Source organism: Balearica regulorum, chromosome 4 (genome assembly GCF_011004875.1).
Source record: "Balearica regulorum gibbericeps isolate bBalReg1 chromosome 4, bBalReg1.pri, whole genome shotgun sequence".
In the NCBI taxonomy this organism is placed as follows: domain Eukaryota; kingdom Metazoa; phylum Chordata; class Aves; order Gruiformes; family Gruidae; genus Balearica; species Balearica regulorum.
Genome location: NC_046187.1, coordinates 11,860,405 through 11,880,512, shown reverse-complemented (window position 1 = coordinate 11,880,512; position 20,108 = coordinate 11,860,405). Strand labels below are relative to the sequence as shown.

At 34.2% G+C, this 20,108-nt stretch overlaps 1 long non-coding RNA gene across 1 annotated transcript; it reads left to right on the top strand.

The window, feature by feature from the left end:
• The first annotated feature begins 1,350 nt into the window (after positions 1–1,350).
• On the top strand, positions 1,351–8,727 carry LOC142601540 (uncharacterized). Its single transcript, XR_012835061.1, has 3 exons — positions 1,351–1,459; positions 7,036–7,167; positions 8,659–8,727. It is a non-coding gene; the product is annotated as an uncharacterized LOC142601540 (long non-coding RNA).
• The last annotated feature ends 11,381 nt before the right edge of the window (positions 8,728–20,108 follow it).

Here is a 20,108-nt window from a genome sequence, read left to right as displayed (position 1 = left end):
AATCAGTAGACAACCCTGACAGATTTTTAGTGGTACGTATATATTGTCGTCAAAGTTTCACCGAGTTCGCTGGAGCAATGATAGCCTACCCAGATGATGATCTGTTCCCACTAATGGAAACATGACAGGCTACTGCAACTGATATGTTCATTTTTCTGTTGCTGTTCAGTCTCAGCAAATGTGACTTACAAGAACATGGGGATAAGAGGTTCCTTAGGTCAAGCACAGCTATGTGTTAGAGTGGGATTCCGTTGCCTGAGCACAGATGTGTAGTGAGTGACATTGTAGATGCCCTGGGGTGTCGAAGACGTCAATGTCAGGCTGGCCAAAATGTCACAGGGCTGACAAGCAACCTGCATTCTTCTAGAGCCGAAGTAGAATACACTTTAAGATATCTAAAACAATAATAAATATTTCCTAAATTCATATAAAATATATAGGTTGGTCTAAAAACCATTCCATTCTCAGAATTTTTTCTACAGTTTCTCTATTTTCATGAGCTGTCTATTGCTCTGTGCTCAAAATCAAAGTCATAAGTTTAACAAACAAAACAGCAAAACCAACAGACTTTGGCCTCTTCCACCCCCATATAGGGTGTTCAAGATTCCAGAAATTTATGAATCAAAGTATTTCATGAAAGATAATTCTTCTTTGTTAACCTCAGAAATCTATGCTATCAGAGATCTGACTTTTTAGCTATTACTAATTCCTAGAATTAGTCTTTGACAAGTTAACAGATGGCTACCGATATTTTATTCCTTTCCAAAAATCTGAATATAGTTTCATTGTTCAGTATTCCTATTCCTGTCCTTGGCTTTTACTGCTATAAGCATTGTCATTTTGTAAAAACATAGTGGCTGATAATGTAAAAGCTGCTCACAGATTATTTTTATCATCTTTTTTCTTTTTTTTAACCCACTATTTTAAAGAGAACTTGTCTTGGACCAAAAGCTTGCCTTCTGTAAACTTTCAAATCTTGTTTAAAAATTAAGTTCTGAATTCCTCTAATGAGAAAGTATGTTCTGTCCTATATATTTGTTACTTAATGTAAAGAAAAATGAATGTTTCTGCTGACTGAACCAGACATAGTCTGAACCAGACATTGTCTTGATGGTATTTTCATATATCATTTTGTACTTTCATATATCACTTTGTACTTTCCAATATTATTTATACTTTCAAACATATTTTGTGTGTTTTGGCAGCTAAAGGTTCAAGGTCATTCTGAAATTCTGCTTTTCTATTCTGCGTAGCACAGAATTTATGTAGTGAATAGTTCCCTCTTACTAATTGCAGTCATTTATTTTCAACATTTCTGTCTTGTAAAGCCTAGTTCAAATTTTATTTTTTTTTAAGAGAAACAGAGTGTTGCAAATACATTTTGATGCTGTATATCTGTATGAGATGGGAGCTGTATGTGTGCCTGGATTTTAAATCTATGATTGCCCTACTTAATAAGGTAATTTGGAAAAGGATTGTCTCTTACTAATGGCTTGTGCTAGTCCAGCACAATATGTCCTGGTCTTTGACTTGGCTATGAAGGTGCTACTGCAATACAAATAAGTGACAATAACGACGTTTTAAAGCTGCACGTCTTGCTGAACTTAACTTGTAACATCCCATTTCTTTAGACACAAGGCCAAGCTCTTCTGCACTAAATCAATTCTTCCTCTCGTTTGAACCTTCTTAAAATTCTACATGCAGATTGCCAGTTAAGTCATTACAAGGACGTATCCCAGAGTTTTAGGCATTTGAAGGAACACAAGGGAATAGGGGAAACTTGGTTCTTGCCTTGATATATTTTTATTTACTGATCTTCTGTTTAGTGCACTTAATTTATGTCAGATAAATCACTTGAATTCTTTTCAAAGATCAAGTGGGGAAAATGTCATAGCATTAAGCATAAGTATCCATTTTTTCCTAAAGGTCTTGCTGTCCCTAGGTGCATGCATGGAGAAGGTTTTTGGAGACAAGCACATACCCTTTATTTTGAACTCTGGTAGTCTGATTTTTGCAATATTACAAACTTGTTTATGTTTGGAACCAATTTACACAAGTGAAGATTAGCTACTTTAGTTAAAAAAAAGATTGCTGAGATTAGCAGTTGAAAAAGAGATATCTGTATCTCTGCAGCTGAAAATGTAGATTGTTATTTTCTCCCTATTGTCAAGATTGAAGTCACCAGGTGGTGCTATTACATAGTATTGCAGGATGTTCTTCTGTAATTTGTTTAAATTTTTTTTATTATTTTTTTCCCCAGAAAGTGCTGCATAATCCCTTTGCCTTACGGTTGAAAGAAGCTATAACAGCACACTGACTGGTGGATTTTTGTTTGGGAATATAGAAGGACATTGTGGGAGGTGGGCATTGGTGGCTAAGGTTGTCTTCCTCTGAAACAGTATGATTTGCATGCTGGTTGTGGTTGTCTTTGTTCCTGGTCTGGAATAATACCTAACTTGATAAGACAGGCATCACTTTTTCTTTGGCCCCTTGAACCACAAGGAAAACAAAATAAAACTTTGCATTAGGTCAACAGTTGTGTTAGGAAGAGAAAACAGATATCAGAAGGGTAACTACGCTATTTTTTGCATGGAGAATATCTTGACTTTTGGGGTGGGGGGTTATCCCTTCAAGAATGTCTTTATGATTAGTTTCCTTCTTTCATTGGATTACATTAGAGAGAATAAGCATTATAGTAACTATTCATGTAGATGACATTGATTTAGATTTTTATCAGCAAAACCAGTTGAAATCATACAAAGGTAAGTTGGGGGGGGGGGGGGGAAGGGTAAATAGTCATTATCTGCCAGTACGTGCTGTAGCATAATAGAGTGATAAAGAAAAATACCTTAATGGGAAGGTAGCCATCTGGAGTTTAAAAGAATAATGATTCAATCTGCTTCAAAAGATTCAGCAATTTTAACATAAAAAGTCTTGTTAGTGACTGAGATGAGAATTTTTCATCACCCAATACATGGAATGCGGATGGTGCTACTTAGCTTACCTCATTAGCATTTTAAGTAATAGCAAAGACAATAATGTAAAGAGAATCTGATTCAGGAGAAAAAAGTTTTCCTGGTAATTATTAATATATATATATAGCTCACACAGGTGGGTGCATTTCTTTTTTTCCAGGATAGGCTTTATTTTTGAAAGAACTTCTGGTGATGGTTTTCTTCCTTTGAGATTTAATGGCCACATTATGTCTCTGCAAAGTTGAATGCTGTCACTTTTAAGAATACTCAAAATTAATGGTGTAGTTGCATGATGATCAATATGAATCATGTCCTTCTTTTCTGCAAGTTTTTAAGTAATTTTTCTAATGGTTAACGTCTTTCTACTTGGTGATTTTGGTACGAATAAAAAAAAATAGCTTATTTATGCCAAAATCTTTTCTTGGAGGATATCTAAACTTGATTTGAAATATCATTCAGCTAAGTTGTAGAAATAGACGATTATTTATACTTTAAATATAATTTCAAAATATCTTAAAATTATTATAGATATGTAACAATTGCCTATGTCAGAAAGAATAAGAACTTATATTTTCTATTTTCCAGAGTTATTTTGTTGTGTTCTTTTTTATTAATTAGTTATAATAAAGCTTGACAGCTAATATAATTTAGGAAATGGCTATGTTGGGTGGACTGGGACACCAGTCAAATGCAAAAGCGTTCTTGGGGGAAATCACCTTTTTTTTTAAATTTTCCTGACCTATTAAACAATTTCTCATATGGGTAATAATAAATAAAAAAGGTTATTGCTATCTTTAACAGTTTAATATTGTCTTCATATATGCAGTGTTGAAGAAAATAATTCATGAATTATATTTCTATGTTACACTAGATTACTCTTACTAAAATATAATTTTAATAGTTCACATCATTTTCATTAACCTCTTGATACTTTATTCATCTCCATTAGAGAAACACTGTACAAACAAACCAATAGAAAAGCATAAACATTCTAGAGGCAGAAATGAGTAGGAAGTCATGTAAGAAAGGACAAATTTCAAGGCGAGCAAATCTTCACCTTTTTTTTTTTTTTTCTCTTCACCAATTTCCTCTACCTGAGCATTCCTTGCTATTAACTGCATCTCTATCTTGCCTTCCCTATGAGGAACTTGAAAACAGTCTTATGGTTGCAATGCTAAGAAGTTCTTAGAAGATATGAAAATAAGCACAGCTTTGAGTAACATTTCGATCTAAGACTGATTTTTACAGTGCTGTTATTCTGCTGGCATCACTAGACTTTCCCGTTTCCAACCTTACATTTACATCATGAGAACTGAGTCAGGTTCTCTGAATCCTAGAAAATGTTTCCCTTTTGATGATTAAGTCATTGCTTTTTTAAAAAAAAACCTATTACAATGCTAGTTTTCAAAATGTCAAGCCTTATTTTGAACCGTATTCCTGAGTTTTATGCTACAACACTTTGTTCTGAACATTGATGATGTGTGACTCAGATATCATATCCTACAAGGATTTTAATAAGGAGGAGGTTGGCAAGGTGAAAGTGCATCACAGAAAAAAGGAATGCTTGCTGAATAGGAGAACAGTTATATTTACACATGCTCTTTAGCTGTCTGAACACAGAAAACAGGTAAGATTTATAAACACCTGGTTTTGCCAATTTATTATTTTAATCTCTAGATAAATACACAGTTCAAGATGTCACCAATATGTTTTTCATCCAGAGAATACCTGGAAGACTTGTCCTGTTGGGAAGTGCTCCGAATCTTTTGGATTTAAAGAAAAAAAGTTGAAATATAAGAATAGTATTTTATATATATAATAACTTGAAATCTCTCTCTATCCTACGAGAAGAGAAGAGGCCTTAAAATGAAGGACTTGTACTGATTTTGGGCTTAAAGGGCCTCTAGAAGATATCCCTTCTGGAGGCATCTAGAAGGAAGGAGGTAAAACTTCCAGCTTTGTGTACATTCGTTTGTATTGCTGATTGTTTATCAAGGCCAGACCTTCCTGAGAATACCAGGATATGGGACTATCAACTATGGAGTTAGTCTCTGTTGCGATAATCAAATCATTTAATTAGTCATATTAATTAATACAGCTAAAAGAGAATATCTATTTGATATCACTATTTAAGTAGAAAAATGCTGTATTACTTATTGATTCACCATTTTATTCAGTATAAATTTGTTATGTGCAAAAATTAAGATCTTTTAAAAAACAGAACAGAAAACTTCCCCAAAGATTTAGTCTGTCTTTCTAAATAGTAAGAATGAAGGAATAGGTAGATAAAATTTTAGAAAGTTAATTGATAATGGCTCCTGATTACCAGAGGATAAAATGCAAAGAACTTCATAAACTTAATATACATATCACTAAGAAAGTTATACATTATAGTATTTCTGAACTGGAGAAAGAACAACTAAAGAATAAATATTAAATTAAAAGAAAATCTACCATAAAAAGGGGGGCTTTTTAGTTATGATAACAAAACAGATGACAAATGACAATATGCATGTTAATGAACATGAATCAATTTATGTTCTTGAATCTACTTTGAAGGACATCACGTCAAGAATGTGTCTCAGAACAAATGGCAATCACCTGACAGTAGTCCTTTCCCTGGAGGGAATTCATATCTAAAACACCAGAAGTATTTGTGAAAAACAAAAGAATTTACCATATGAATCAAAATTAGGCAAGGAGAAAAACTCAGATGTGATGAAATTACTTTCACTGAAAACAGGAAAAAAAGAAAGCTAGCTGGGGATGAGAAACATCTTGAAATTCACAAAAGAAGAACAGTCTGAGTTTCCGTGGAATTCAGTTTATACTTTTACTTTTTCAAGGCTGAAGATAGATCTAGCTAGTTTATGTTGATCCTGTGACATTAAAGCAAGATAAAAATGTATTTTTTCTTACCCCCCCCCCTTTTTTTAATGGTATTATATTTTAAAGTCCTAAAGAGAGATTTTTTTTTTTTAAAGTAAGAAAAAGATACAAACTTGTCAATACTTAGGTTCATTTTGTTCTTTACCTATGTGCAGTCCCATGGACTGCAAAGGAATACCTGTGTTTTAAATCAAACGCTCATGTAGATAACTGCGGTATCAGTGATTTAATCTGTGTAGTTCACTAATGGAAAATTCACTCAGAATACAGATTTTTTTTTTTTTTTTAATAAGTAAAGGTACTACTACCATTACATGTCAGTCTTGTGTCGACATGTGCAGTGAATATATAATTACTGGCATCATCTGGGAATGAATTGTGCTTGTATAGCACTCTACTATATCTGGCACTATTTACAGTGCTTGCGGTCCACAGCCATGCTGGAAAACCCTGGCATCCAGCTTTAATTGTTCCTTCCCACTGACGCAGTAGGTGCCGTTAATCTTCTAATCAGCTGCCTCTGATAAGTAGCCAGATCCCCTAGTCTTAAACCTAAATGGAGTTTTATGGGCGGCTTCAGGAGGCTTAGCCAGGTAATTATGAATTCAGGACCAAGTCTAAAATATCTGTAGAAAAATTGGTTAGGGATGTTGAGTTGGATCGTACGCTCCTGTCAATGTAACAATAATACATTAAGTTAAATAACTGCAATATACTTTTGTGTTTGAAATGGTTTCCTAGAACAAATATCCAGTTGTTACTCTGTCTTGCTTTTGTGCATATTTGAAATGTGAAGATCTTCAGAGCAATAAGGCTTTTTTTTTTTTTTTTTTCCTTCTCTCTTCTTTTCAAGTAGGGGTGGTCTGTGTACCGAAGCACACAAGCTGTTTTCATGTTCTCTCAAGTAAATCATAATATGATGGGTGAAACAACAGGTGTTCGATTCATAATTGCCCCAGTGAAAATAATTTATCATCTGAGCACAACTCCCACTAGGGAGCTCAGAATATTTACTGTATTTGTTATCGTATCGGAAGAAAAACCTTACAAAATGTATAGGTATCTATGCTACATTCAGTTTTGCCTGGATATAGCCTGTCTTGTGAGCTTTTAATTTCTCTGTTATATATCTTGATAAATATATAGAAAATATATAATAAATATTTTTCAGAATGACTTAGGAGCCTTAAGATCAAGTTTCAGCTGGCTACTGTGACTTGGAAGAGGATTAAGCTTTACTTCCTTCAGACCTGCTCTAATTCTGACTTCTATGTTGATCCATAGAGAAAACAAGATTTTTGAGGTATGCTTTGGCCCTAGAGCCAAGATTGAATAATTAATTATGATATAATCTGTTTATAGGTTTCTGTGAACTAGGTAGAGCTTAAATAAGGAAATGGAAAGGACTGTGTTTCTGCCCTAAGAACTGAGACTGACAAGACTGAGATTAAGATGTTTTCCCTTGAATTACTGGAAGCTAATTTACAAATCTAGATCCAAGCTCTTCTCTCCAAATAAATAGTGAGAGGAACATTTGGAATAGGGACAGCTTACAAAAAAAAAAAAAAAAAAGCTTCCCACTAAGATGTTCAAAAGTTATATCTGGCTTCAAGTTTCAGTTTTTTAGTTCAGTGTCATGCTGAAGCTAATAATTTTTGGTTTCAAGAAGGCTGGCATCTGGTTTACTTAGACCATAAGCAGTATGTGCTCATGTTTGCCTGTCAGACTCTATATATCCATGTTAGACATCTTGAAATCAGTATCCTATACAAGTTTTGGCAAGTGTAGCTTTTCTGCATCATTAGCGAGCTTGCTAAGTCAGTACTGCAGAAGTACTTTCAGTATCAGCGGTGATGCGTTAATCCTTTGCGAAGATCAGCACCTGGGGTGGAGAGCACTTAAATATCTTGTTTAAACTCTTATTTTGAATCACTAAGCAAGATTTACCTTGTACAGAACTCTGTGCTGGCATCCTGAATGTGTGTGAACTTCACAGCATATATTTGAATTTGGTGCTTATTGTGAAGGTATACACTGGAAGAAGTGACTTCCATTTTACAGTTCCTAAGGGATGCTAACCATGAACGCTCTCCACTAGCTTCATGAGGCTTCAAAGTGCTCAATAACTTCAGTATTACGCTGTTAATGTGAACTCCACGGGGATAGATTTGTCATTCATAACCCGTTAAGATTTTGTGTACTATGTGTTTGTTTCCTTTTAGGAAATATTTACTTATGCTTTGCTATTAAATATAAATATATAAGCAAATGTAAAAAAAAAAAAGGTGTAACTTTGAGTTGCTGTGGTCATGGACACACTTTTTGTGAGATTATAAAGCATTTATTCTCTGTATTTCTCATTTATATTGGCTGGGTTCTCAGGGTAATTTGCATGCTATATTGCAATTATTCTACTAGGAATTGCTTTGATGGTAAAATTTAAAATTAATGTATTTATTCAGGTCAGAAACAGAATCAGCAATCTCCAAAATTTATGCTGATAAAAATTGTTTTTAATTTAATTAGAGCTGTATAAGCTAAAAATAGCTATATTGGTATGTGCATACATTGAGATGTGCTTTGGTATAGTTATAGGTGATTGTCTTTTAACTTCTTTCAGTCTTTTAACTCTCTTAAAGTCCTATTAAGGTATGAATGCTGAGAAACTAGATTGACCATAGAGAAAGTAGAAATTAAGAAAGAGAATACTTGTATATTTTTTTCTATTCTGTTTCTATTTACTTTTATTTATCTAGTTTCCAAGATGCCATTAAAATGTTGCTGCTTTGTATAGGAATGAGGTCTTGTACAAGGCGTGGCTGAAGAAGCGAAAATGACCTTACCTCACAGGATAACAAGGTACCATAGATGAGAGATACTTTAAAATGTCAAAAAAAAATTCTACTTCCACAAAACCTGAGAAACACTTTAATTCAAGATTTGCTGTGTGGTTTATTTTTATTATGCTTTATTTTATAGGAAGGGAAAAAAAGTCAGAAGAAATTATTGCAAGACTGCAGAACTAAACAATCTCCAGAAAAAAAGTTGTTTTGCTAATGTAAGTAGATTTTCTCTGTACCAACTTTCCGTTTCTCTTCCTGTAATTAAATTAGTGTGGAAACTATATAACCAATGTAACATTATACATAAATACTTTTTAATATATGATCTTGTATGACTATTTAACCAATATTTCAACATTTTTTGATGTTTCTAGCCCTCTGAATCTGCAACCTCACAACTTATTAGAATACATTAGTAGTAATAACACACTAGGTTATTATGTCATGTACTTTAGAAAGACTGAAACAATACCAATCAATCACTCAAAACTTTTTACTAACAGGGTGGAGATCCTGAGCTTTACACTCATGGTCTCCACTCTTCCCTCTGAAAGGTTATGGATATTTTCTATCTACCTGTCTGGCCACTCAAGCCTGATATCTCGATTTCATCTTTGACTGGTCTTGCGCTTTGATCTGTGTATGTGAATCTTGCTGATTTCTGTCACGTTGGCATCTCAAGATCTGATATTTCTTCCTTGCTCACACTTGCAAACTCACAGCTAAACCCTAATTGTTTTGCATCTTCAGTGATGTAATTTTCTTCCTAGACTTGGAGGCTGTGACCTCTCTGTCTCTGATTCCAAAAGATGCTGCTAGAATTAGTTTTCTGGATTGTTGCTCCGTTTCATCTTCTGTTGCTCCTTCTCTTTCAACTGCTTGCATACAAATTTCTTGTGAAGTATTGATAGCCCTGAAAACTTATTTTTACTTCATCTCTGTTCAAATGTTTAACCTTTCATTACAAGGTGGACACATTTCTGTCAGTGGTGCTCCGTCATTATGACCAATTCTCTATGTTCTGAAAAGAATGTTTGAAGCATGTCTCTACACAAAAGCATGGTTGTCCATCCATCATGTTATCAGTTGATCCTTTTATATGCCCAAATATGATGCTATTTCTGTCATCTTCCTACCACAATGTAAGTTAATAATGACTAGGCAGGAGGTAAGGTCAATTCACTTTTTTTTTTTTTTTTCCATAGCAAAGTGAAATATAGCTGTTGTCTGTGGCCAGATAAAGAAAATTTCAAGAGAAAATTGTTTTGTAAAAATCAGTAAATATTTCAGGAACATTTAAATTTCAAAATATTTTTATGAGGTGAAATATTCCAGTATTTAGTTTCAAAGTTGTGGAAATATTTTCTTTCAGTGATGCTCTTTCAGACATTTTGGGTTGAATTAATTTTATGTTAATATATACATCATATCTTACTGTCCAAATGTATGGATTCAATGCATTTATACTATAGAAAGTACAAGGGAAATATTTTTTATGTTACTGCAGTGCTGAATTACATTTGTTTATGCTGGCTGTTTGTTTCTGAAAAGAATTATATTTTATTCCACAAGGGGTGTTTTTGCCATTGCTCAACCCTACACAAACGTTGGCGCATAAGCCACATTCACATGTATCATTTTCAAATCCCAAGAACTCAGAGTTCTGAGAACTTTCTGTATAACTATATTCAAGGCTGTGAACACAAAAAGGGTAGAAATTGCTTATAAGTGACAAATATGCAGTCATATTTTTTTCTTTGTGTTTCTGACAGAATTCAGCACAAGCTTGGAGGTAATGATTAAACAGCTTTGAGCACCACTGGCAAAAAAAAAATAAATCTTTTTTTAACATATTCTACAAATTTAATTAAAGAAACTCTTATAAGAACTTGGAGTCCATAATAAAACATGCCTAAATGTAGCATCTGTTTAAAAATTCCATCGCTACATGCAGGGACCTGTTTGTTGTAAGACTATTTGTCAACAGTTCCCATAAAAAAGAATAGGGGCAGGCAGGTAGATGGTGTGAGGTTGCACCTAGGTCACTGTAGCATCACTTCTCCTGCTGGATGGGTGATTTATTCATAGAAATCAACTTTGCAATGTACTTCCATAACGTTTGCCTTCAGTATATGAGACTTCACTTTGTCAATAGTTTTTGGTGTTATTATCTCTGACAGAACAATAACAGATGATTGGCAAGAAAAAAAGCCAGCGTACTATTTCTTGTAGAGAGGAAATGGCTCCTATCGAATGTAAGTGTTTTTATTTGATGTGCTATTCCCCAGATGCAAAATAAATATTTTAAAAGTTTGTACTGCATTCCCACTCCCCGGATAGTTATGCCTTACAGAAAAGTGGTGGGGTGGTTTTTTCTTGTTGTTTTTTGGGGTGGCTGGGTTTTTTTGTGGTTTTTTTTTTTTCTCTCATCACTTCTGTTACTATTGAATTACTTGGTCTCTCTTTAAAACCTTCTGCTTTAACTGCAATATTTTTCTCCATTCTTTGTAAACAAGATCTGTTCTGGTAGATTATTCTTTTGCTGCTTTACTCCCTTTTACTGTGAAAAGGACAGCTATGTATAGTTTTACTAGCCTACAGCAAACTTTGAAGCGTTTCTTAAGTATATGATGTTGACGAGAGAAAATAAAGGGAAGAATGTCTGATTTTATAAAAGTTAACAGACTTGACTTTTTCCAGATGCTCAATGAATAGCTAAGTAGAGATGCAAATTTACATAAATCTGAGGGGCAATTAGGAAAAAAAAAGTGCCTCATACTTTTATTGCATTCCCTTACTTTCATGAGTAAAGAGATTAGAAATGTAAATCCTAGGTGTATTAAACTATCCAGGGAGGAGGGGAAAATTCTTGTGCCAAAATAAATAAGAGGGATCATCTTTTGGAGCCATACCCAATGAAAGGAAAGGAAACTGAGATGTTAAACTATTGCAGAGTTCTAGGGTCAAGTCAGTGAATATGGAAACTGTTTACAGAAAATTAAAGTTGTGGCTCTGCATTATTACAATAAAGACCTTCGTTAGTGTTTCTAGATAATTTTAAAGAATAATCTTCCCTTTTTCAGTACTGTTTTATTTTACATATGAAAGAATTACCTTAACACAAAGATCCTTTTTTTGTTCTCTTATTTACTAATTAGAAGTAACAAATCAGTATAAATATACTTCACAGCTGGTCTCATGACAATGATGACGGTGGGAATTTAGAGAAATCAGGAAAACGTCTGAAAGTGTTTAGCTTTAAAAAGTAAGAGTCTATCAATAAATGAAAAGACCAAGCCCTACCCTCAAAGCAGAGTTAAGTCAACCAGTATGTATTCCTTTATTAGTCTGACTTGGATAGGCAAATAGTTTTTAATTGTACTTCCAAATTATGCGTCCTGCTCTCAGAGAGAGAAACAGCAAGTTTTCTAGATGTGTATGTTTGCAGTATCTTTCTTACTATTACAGTTTTACTGCATTTATTTTTCTTCTAAAGACCCAAAGAGCAAGAAGCTCTTCTCCCTTAACAAGAATATGAATCTGGCACAGCAAGATTAGAGCCTAATTGGAAGTTCTTCTTCTCACTGATCAATAAATATGGGAACTAAAACAAATTTCCTTCCGTTTTAAATGTGGTTAAAATAGATTCATTTAATATCCTATGGCATTTTTTTGGGAATTATTTTTCTTTGATTGACATCAACAAACACGTGCAACAAATGAGATAATGAGGGAGTCTGCCATTTGCAGTACAATGGAATTAAAACCTGAATTAGGACTCTTCAGCTTTCATACTAGAAAAACTTGTACTTTGTAATTTATTCAGTGACTCTCCCAATAACTGACAGTTTAAAAAAAGAACTCACTGATGTCTTCAGTTTCTTAAGTTCATACTCTGGAAATTATATGTGTATATATTTAGCCAAGTTCTAACAAGAAAAATCAGCTTTTTCCATGAAGAAGGGTAGTTGATCTGGAGGCCTGTTCTCAAGAAGTTATACAGTGAGGGAAATAGATAAACTCACTGCCATTATCATCTGAGTACTCTTCACAAGTAAGAGGTTATGCTGAAGTGCCAGCGCTGCAGAAGAAGGCTCGTTTCCTCCTCCGCTTACTGTAGCGCAGAGGCTTGGTCACTGCACCGCAGATGACTTCAGGAAAATAACTTGAACAGGTTGTAATGGATTTGGTGCCCAATGTGGTAGGCTTTTGAGTTCTTGCCATCCTGAACATTCTTCAGGACAAGTTCTTAAATCTATTGTACAACAGATTTCTTATTCGTCAGTACTAATAATGTCCTGAGCAGATGTTCAGGAGATGAGACAGATGATGTTCAAAAGAAATTTCAACCAAGTTCAAATATGGGGGGAAGACACACCACAACAACAAAACCCCAAACAAATCACAACAAAAACCAACCAATCAAAAAAATCTGTTTACTAAAATATCTGTAGCTAATTCTCTTTCTTAAATTCACAGGACACTATTCGTGAATTAAGGAATGTGAATTAGCAGTATGTCCACTGTCCTACTCTGTGGGCTCAGATCTATTCTTTCTATAAAGTGAACCACAGCAAGTTTACCACATAAGCGATGCCTTTGATCAGTTTGAGGACTGTATTTTCCTCTTAGAAGTGGAGTATCATTCTGACAGGTCTTTAGGTTATTATTTGTCTTTTCAGATGAAACATTCTTTTTTTGATTATAATTCAAACCCATTTAAATTCAAAGGTACTTATGAAGGAACCAATTTTTTTTAATATTTGAGTTCTCCAGGTACTTCATAACTTGGGTTTTCATACCCTAGGAGACCACTCAGCATGTATTTACTTCATAGTTGAAATATCATATTTTTGAAGAAAAAATTTTAGAAGAAATAGTGAAGGCATACACCATACTATAATATCTCTTTTGTATTAGTGAAGATTTAAAATATTTATTTCATTCATCAGCCTCTGAGGATGTTGACCGAAATGCTGATTCTGTTAAAGCTGAAAACTCCCAGTGAGGCCAAGGATTTCACCTGAATAAGAAATATACAGACAAGTTCCAAGACGGATTGGTGTCTCCCAAGTCACATGATGTGCTTTTAAAAATTATTTTATATCTCATTCTATGAGAGCTAGAGGGCAACATTGTTTCAAAAGACACTACAAAAGCACATCACACACTGCAAGAAGTTTTGAGCTAATAAAAGTCTCTCTTCTGACATTTTCTTTAATTAAGTTAAGATACTTGCCTAAGACATCATTCTATGAGGTCTACTTAACAGGATATTTTAAAACTGGTCTTTTAATGTCCAGCGACTAGTAAGGATTTATGACGCTTGTGGATTAGATAATATGTAGGATATTCAGGATGGAAGATATATTCTCTGGCCAGTGATAAGGAGAAAGTTAATTTAAAATATAGTATTATTTAGTGAAAAGGTTTCTCACAGCGCAGGTGTAGAATGAACAAACATCCAACTAAGATTAGAGACATCTAGGGATTAGAAATGACCATAATTAGGTGAGAGCTGCTTTTTCTTTTATAGAAATGATGCTTATCTGAAAATGTAGTAGCTCCAGAGGTGGTATCATGCTGTTTTACTGCCTGACCTGAATGTGTTTAGTACAGTTCTGAATCTGGTCAGTGTTGTTTGGAAAAAAATGATCTAATGGAAAATAATTCATTAATCTGTCCATTTGATGGATTCACATCGGTACTCTTGAGATTTCTTCTATTGATGTGTGGGTAACTCTGGGGTTTTTTTATTCCAAAGCATGATTTATTTATTTTTTTAACAATGTTCATAAAATATGCTTTCTTGACCCTGTGAAGTTGGCAAAATGTCCCATCTTGAAGTAACCAAGAAATTCAGAAAGATTAAACAAAAATTTCAAATAAATAATCTCAGTATCTAGCAATATGTTGTGCATTTGGCATCCAAATGTACAGTGGCAGTTCAGTTGAATCACTACTCCATGGAAACAACGAGCTCCAAAGGTGTGTGGCTGGATCATAATGTTCCACTTGGAAAGGAAATAAACACTTTAAAAATCAACCCTCAGGTCTGAGTGGAATAAAAACTGGAGTTGTAGAAATTATCAATATCAAATTGCTTTTCATGCAAACTGTTTTGAAAATATTGACTTAAGGTCCAACAAATATGCCTATTTCTTCCTATTTTATTTTATTTTTTCCTTTGGAAATTGGATGCTAAATGAAAATATTTGATTATATGAAACATTCTGATTTCAGCAGAATGATCTATTGTAACAAAATACAGTCTGAGCAAAAACTGTTATGACCATGGTAACTTGGTTATAGTTGCTTTTGGTTAATACATTTTAATTCTTGGTTAAAAAAAGGTTTTGAGGTTTTGCTAGAAATTACTATTGAAATATGTGAACCAGCAAATTAGAACAGAGATAAATTAACAGAATAAGTAAAAATGTCTAGCTGCAACTACAGATTTTTTTTTTTTATTTCAGTGTTTTTTACTATTTAGGTATGTTATTCTGTATGCATTTTTAGTGACTTTGAGAGCATTAGAGGGCTTAATACGTTTTTAGTATTTGTTAATCGAGATCTGATAGAATATATAGTAATATTAAATTATTTCATGCTCTAAAGATAGTAGAAATATAAAGATCTTGTTTATCCTTTTTTGACAAATGCGGATATATTCATGATAGCTTTGCAGAAAAGTATCGTTGAATTCAAAAACGTGTTGTCTCCGTGCATGTTTGTGTCTTAATGCTATATCTATAAATAAGCGTGTATAAATATATAGTATCTGTTTAACCTGAAGCTGTAAAGTTATATTTTGACAGTTATCACATAATTTCAGAGTCGGTTTCACTTTTCTTCACTTGTCTGATCTGAAAACTGTGTGATAAAAGTTAGAAGCTCAGTCATCCCCTTTCCTTTATGTAATCTCCTGCACGCTTTAAGTGTCCCTGTCTATTTTGCTCTACAGGAATCTTGCAAGGACTGTTAGTCTCGTGATCACCCAGAGTTCTATTCGTCCCTCATTAAATTAAGAAGTTTAATAAGTATGTTAATTTCCCTGCATCTTTCTCGTGCTGAAAAACATTGTGCTTAATATTTTTATATTAACGAATTATAGTTTAAAATAGGAGAAAAAAACTCAGAATAGCAATGGGTCCATTCATAACTGTACTCCAAAAGTGGTGACATAAAGATTAAACGGGAATGGAATTTGGCCCACAGACTTGAATGCTTTTTAGAAGAAAAGAAAAGGAAACAAAAGTGTACCGTTAACAAAAGTTAACTGTGACTGCCTGTACAAACCAGGAGGGAAATCTATTTGTCATTGCTTTCAGTGTGATTCATTTAGATTTGCTATCAGAGCCGCAGTTTTCTTCTCGTACTTGTTGAGCATTGTTGTCTGTAGTTCTTCCATAGCCCTCATTCTCTTCTTCCAGTTCCGTGATTAATTCATGTGAAAGTGTGCTACACATAACGCTGTCCTGGTGATAGCTTTTCTGTGTTTAGTTATTTCTGGTTTGAGGTCCCTCAGCTCCTACTCAGATCATGGAGCATCAACATGGGCATAATTTGTGTCTCTGAATTACAGACTCAATATATAGGGTCTGATACTTAATCTCAGCCCTTTATTAATTCCATGAAGTAGCAGTCTACCATCAAATGTAAGAAGTCAACGCATGCTGTGTACTGATGCATAAAACCATGAGTTTTAGGAAACCTTTTCTCCCTGTGTCTGATATTTGCGTAGCACATTTGTTACCGCAGGGTGTTATGGAAGTAGTTACAAATACCTGAAAGTTAGTTTTAAAGTATAGCTGAAAGTTTGTTCTGGTATAAAAATTGTATCTGTTGTGACCTCAGTTAGGGTCTATTGAGCACCATTTCCGCTGCAATTAGGATACCAACTATAAGGCACATCACGGTGCGTGCTTCAAGGGAAGTGCTCTTCAGACTTCAGAGGCTTTTTAACACTGCTCAGGCATCAGGTAGTATCTCCACTGTGTCCAAGACATTATATTGGCAGTAAGACCTATGACCTATATGTTACCTTAAAGTAAAACCTGATGAACACAAGCAACAGATACCGTATTTCTGTATTTTCTAGATTACAGATTGGCCCTATGCTTTTGTCTGTTTACAAATTTTATGAGAAAAGCCTAAATTTTAAAAAGGCACTGCTAATCCTGATGGTTTATTTAATGTAAATAACAATGGCTCTAGTTTTTTAATCTTCACTATATGACTTTCATTTTCCAAATTGCTTATTTTAGTCAGTTTTGTCTAAATAATTCTGTTGCTGTGAATGGATTTTAAATGTCTCTGTGAGCCTTAGTGGAAAATAAAGCCACTTAAGGTGAGAATATTTGAGTCAGGCTTATTTTTATGATTTCCTAAATTAAATAAATAAAAGTCATCATCTTTGCACATTAGTACTTCTTAAAATAAGTCTGCTGATATGAGAATTAGATGTTGAATATAATTTTTTCTTTTATATTTTCTATTGGTGTTAGTACCTACGTAATGTGAAAGATGTGTTTTGGTACCTTTCAACTCATACTACTGCTGCTTTGGTTTGCTTTGGTTTTATCTCAGTGTCACATAAGTGGAAGCAAACATGAAAGGGAGGAGTCAGTGGATAACTTTTCAAATGAGAAGGATGTACACAGGTCCCACTTTACAAGATATAAATTCTAATCTGATGTGACTTTGAGGTATATATTTGTGGAATGTTGTTTCAAGAGTTGTAGTAGTTTTCCCAACCATTCATTGACAGCAAGAGAAAGGTGTGATTTTTAGATCTCATGTTCCAGTCTGCACTTTGGTAAGGATTAGCTAACGTGTTCAGTCCTCCAATTTCATCAAGAAGGGGTCTAATTAAGAGTGTTGTTATTATACAGCTTCCAGTTCCGTTTCTGATAATGTTCAGTTGGGATGATGTCGAGGAATATCCTTTTACAGGTTTGCTTAGGTAGGTGAAGATGAGATTTTTAAATTTAAAGAACAGAACAGTGATAGTTCTATAAAAGGATAATCCCTTGCCATCCCCAGCCTGTTTCTGCTTTATAAAGGTCACTTTCCTGCTGTAACATTGTATTTTGAACTGAAGCACAAAATACTACGCTGTTTTGATAACATAAATCAAGGTGCTCTTGTAGATAAGAGATGATTGCAAGCTTGCTGGACTTCATTAAGCTAGTACTCTCATACTGTCAACCTATTTAATCATTTCCCTTACTCATTTAGAGTATTTTCATGTTTGCTTTTCTTTTTCTCACTTGTCTTAATTTCAGGCTTTTTCATGACTCTCAGTATCAAGACTTATCATTTTGCACCAAAGAATAAGCATATAATTGCAACAATTTTAAATAGGTCTGTCATAATTTCTTAAATTATTTTTTTAACATTAGCATGACTGTAACCTCCCTGTGTCATAAAAACACTCAGTATAATCTCCTAATCTAGAAATGAATGTTTAATAATAACTGAAGAATTATTTATTCTCTATTCTTCTTCAAGGCCAGAAGTCTAATGATCATCTCTATTTGCTTCTTAAATACAAGCATTGCATCCTGGAAACATGCCCTTATTGCATACTAATTATGTGCTTTTTGCAGCATGGCATGCAACTATGAAAAAATATTTCCTTGTAAAATGATTCATGTGATGTGCAATTAAATAGCCACATAATAATTATATAGCTACACCAAATTAATATGAATATTAGGTAGCACTGAGCTATTACTGACTTTTAGATTACTTGCTGTCTGAAAATCCTTCCCTTAAAGATTGACAACATGTAGTGCATTTTCACAGTTCCTTAAACCTGGTAATTTTTTTCCTTATATCAATATTATTAACTGATGAGAGCTGTCCTGGAAAAAAAAAAAGGGGGGGGGGGGGGTGTATGGATATTTTTATGGGGAATATTTATTTTTGAATGTTGCTTTTTTCACTAAATTGCTATACGTCTGATTTCCATTTCCAGATGAAAATGCAAGAAATCTGGAAAGTTTCACCAGAAGGGTCTGTGGCCAAACACAGTGTTAATGTCAACTGTAGCTCCGTTGATTCACTAATATTCTTAAGGTGAAGCTGAAAACTGATTTTTGACTATCCTTGTATGACTTACCATACACAATTAATTGGCTTGTTGTGATGGAAGAGGGAAGGTAACATGGCATCTCAAATGTGCCATGAACAGAGATCTACAGGAGACAGGCAGGTTGTGCAGAACTCGAGCCAAAACTGGGGAACCCGTTTGCCTAAATACAGCTCTCAGCCCGCTTCACCTTCCCGTGCCAGGAAAACGCTGGCAGCAAAGCCGACTCCTTGCCTCGTTCTCTGTGGTTTCAGTAGGGCAGCTGTGCCATGTGGCTCGTGAGATGATGATTGCAGTCTCCACGTGGGCTCTGACTACTGCTCTATGAAAGATTAACATCTCCAAGATCTGTGTCTGATACATAAATTATTCACGGGACTATGTCACATAAAGGTATGACTAAGCTCATCTTACAGTGTTGACTTCAGTTCCTCTTTCTTTTGCAAGAGGACTGTTGATGGTTGCATACTGAGAAAGGGGAAAGTATTAGCACATGATCATCTTTCCCCTCCATTAAGTTTATGCACTTTGGCTTCACTTTACAATGCACAGCATGGTGGAACAGAGACTCCTATAGAGACTGCTGTTACTCTTGCACAGCCTACGCCACTGGTGCAGTTAAACACGCTCGCATAAATTTTTGGAAGTCATTACTGCCTTGGAGTTTGCTAAAAAAAAAAGTTTCAGATAAAGCAGTGATAATTCAACATAAATTTCTCTGTTTAGCTCGTGAAAATGTCCTGATCAAAACCTTTTAAGCCAGTAAATTCAAAAATTAAGCTAATGTTTTGTTCAGGGTGTATTATACCAAAAGAAGACAAAAGAACTAGAATGAATTAAAGATGGAACGTCTATACTAATTTATGTGTTTCTAATTTATTTCATTTTGTCATGTGCTAATGGTTTTTACAGTTTTATATTTAATTCTTCCATTTAAATTTTAAACTAATGAACCATATTTTATGGAAAATTATAAACTTCAGCCTCCATACAGGAGGACCATAATGTCTCCTTGAAGTAATTTCTGGGGTTTTTTTTGTTTATTTTATAACGTGATCTTTATTTCATCCATTTGTGACAATACTTAAGAAATCTTATTCTTCCAAGAATTTACTGGGGTTAAGCATGACTTATTAATAATCACTGTGTGAAGTTACTTCAGAGTAGAAACAGAATTGATGCATGTAGTGCAAACTCAGAATGTCTCAAAGCTGTTGTTGACAGACAGATCTTCATTCGTCGTGTCTCTTGAGTCTTTACACACCTGTTAATGGCACTTGACTGTGGTTTTCTGTTCCTTTCTTC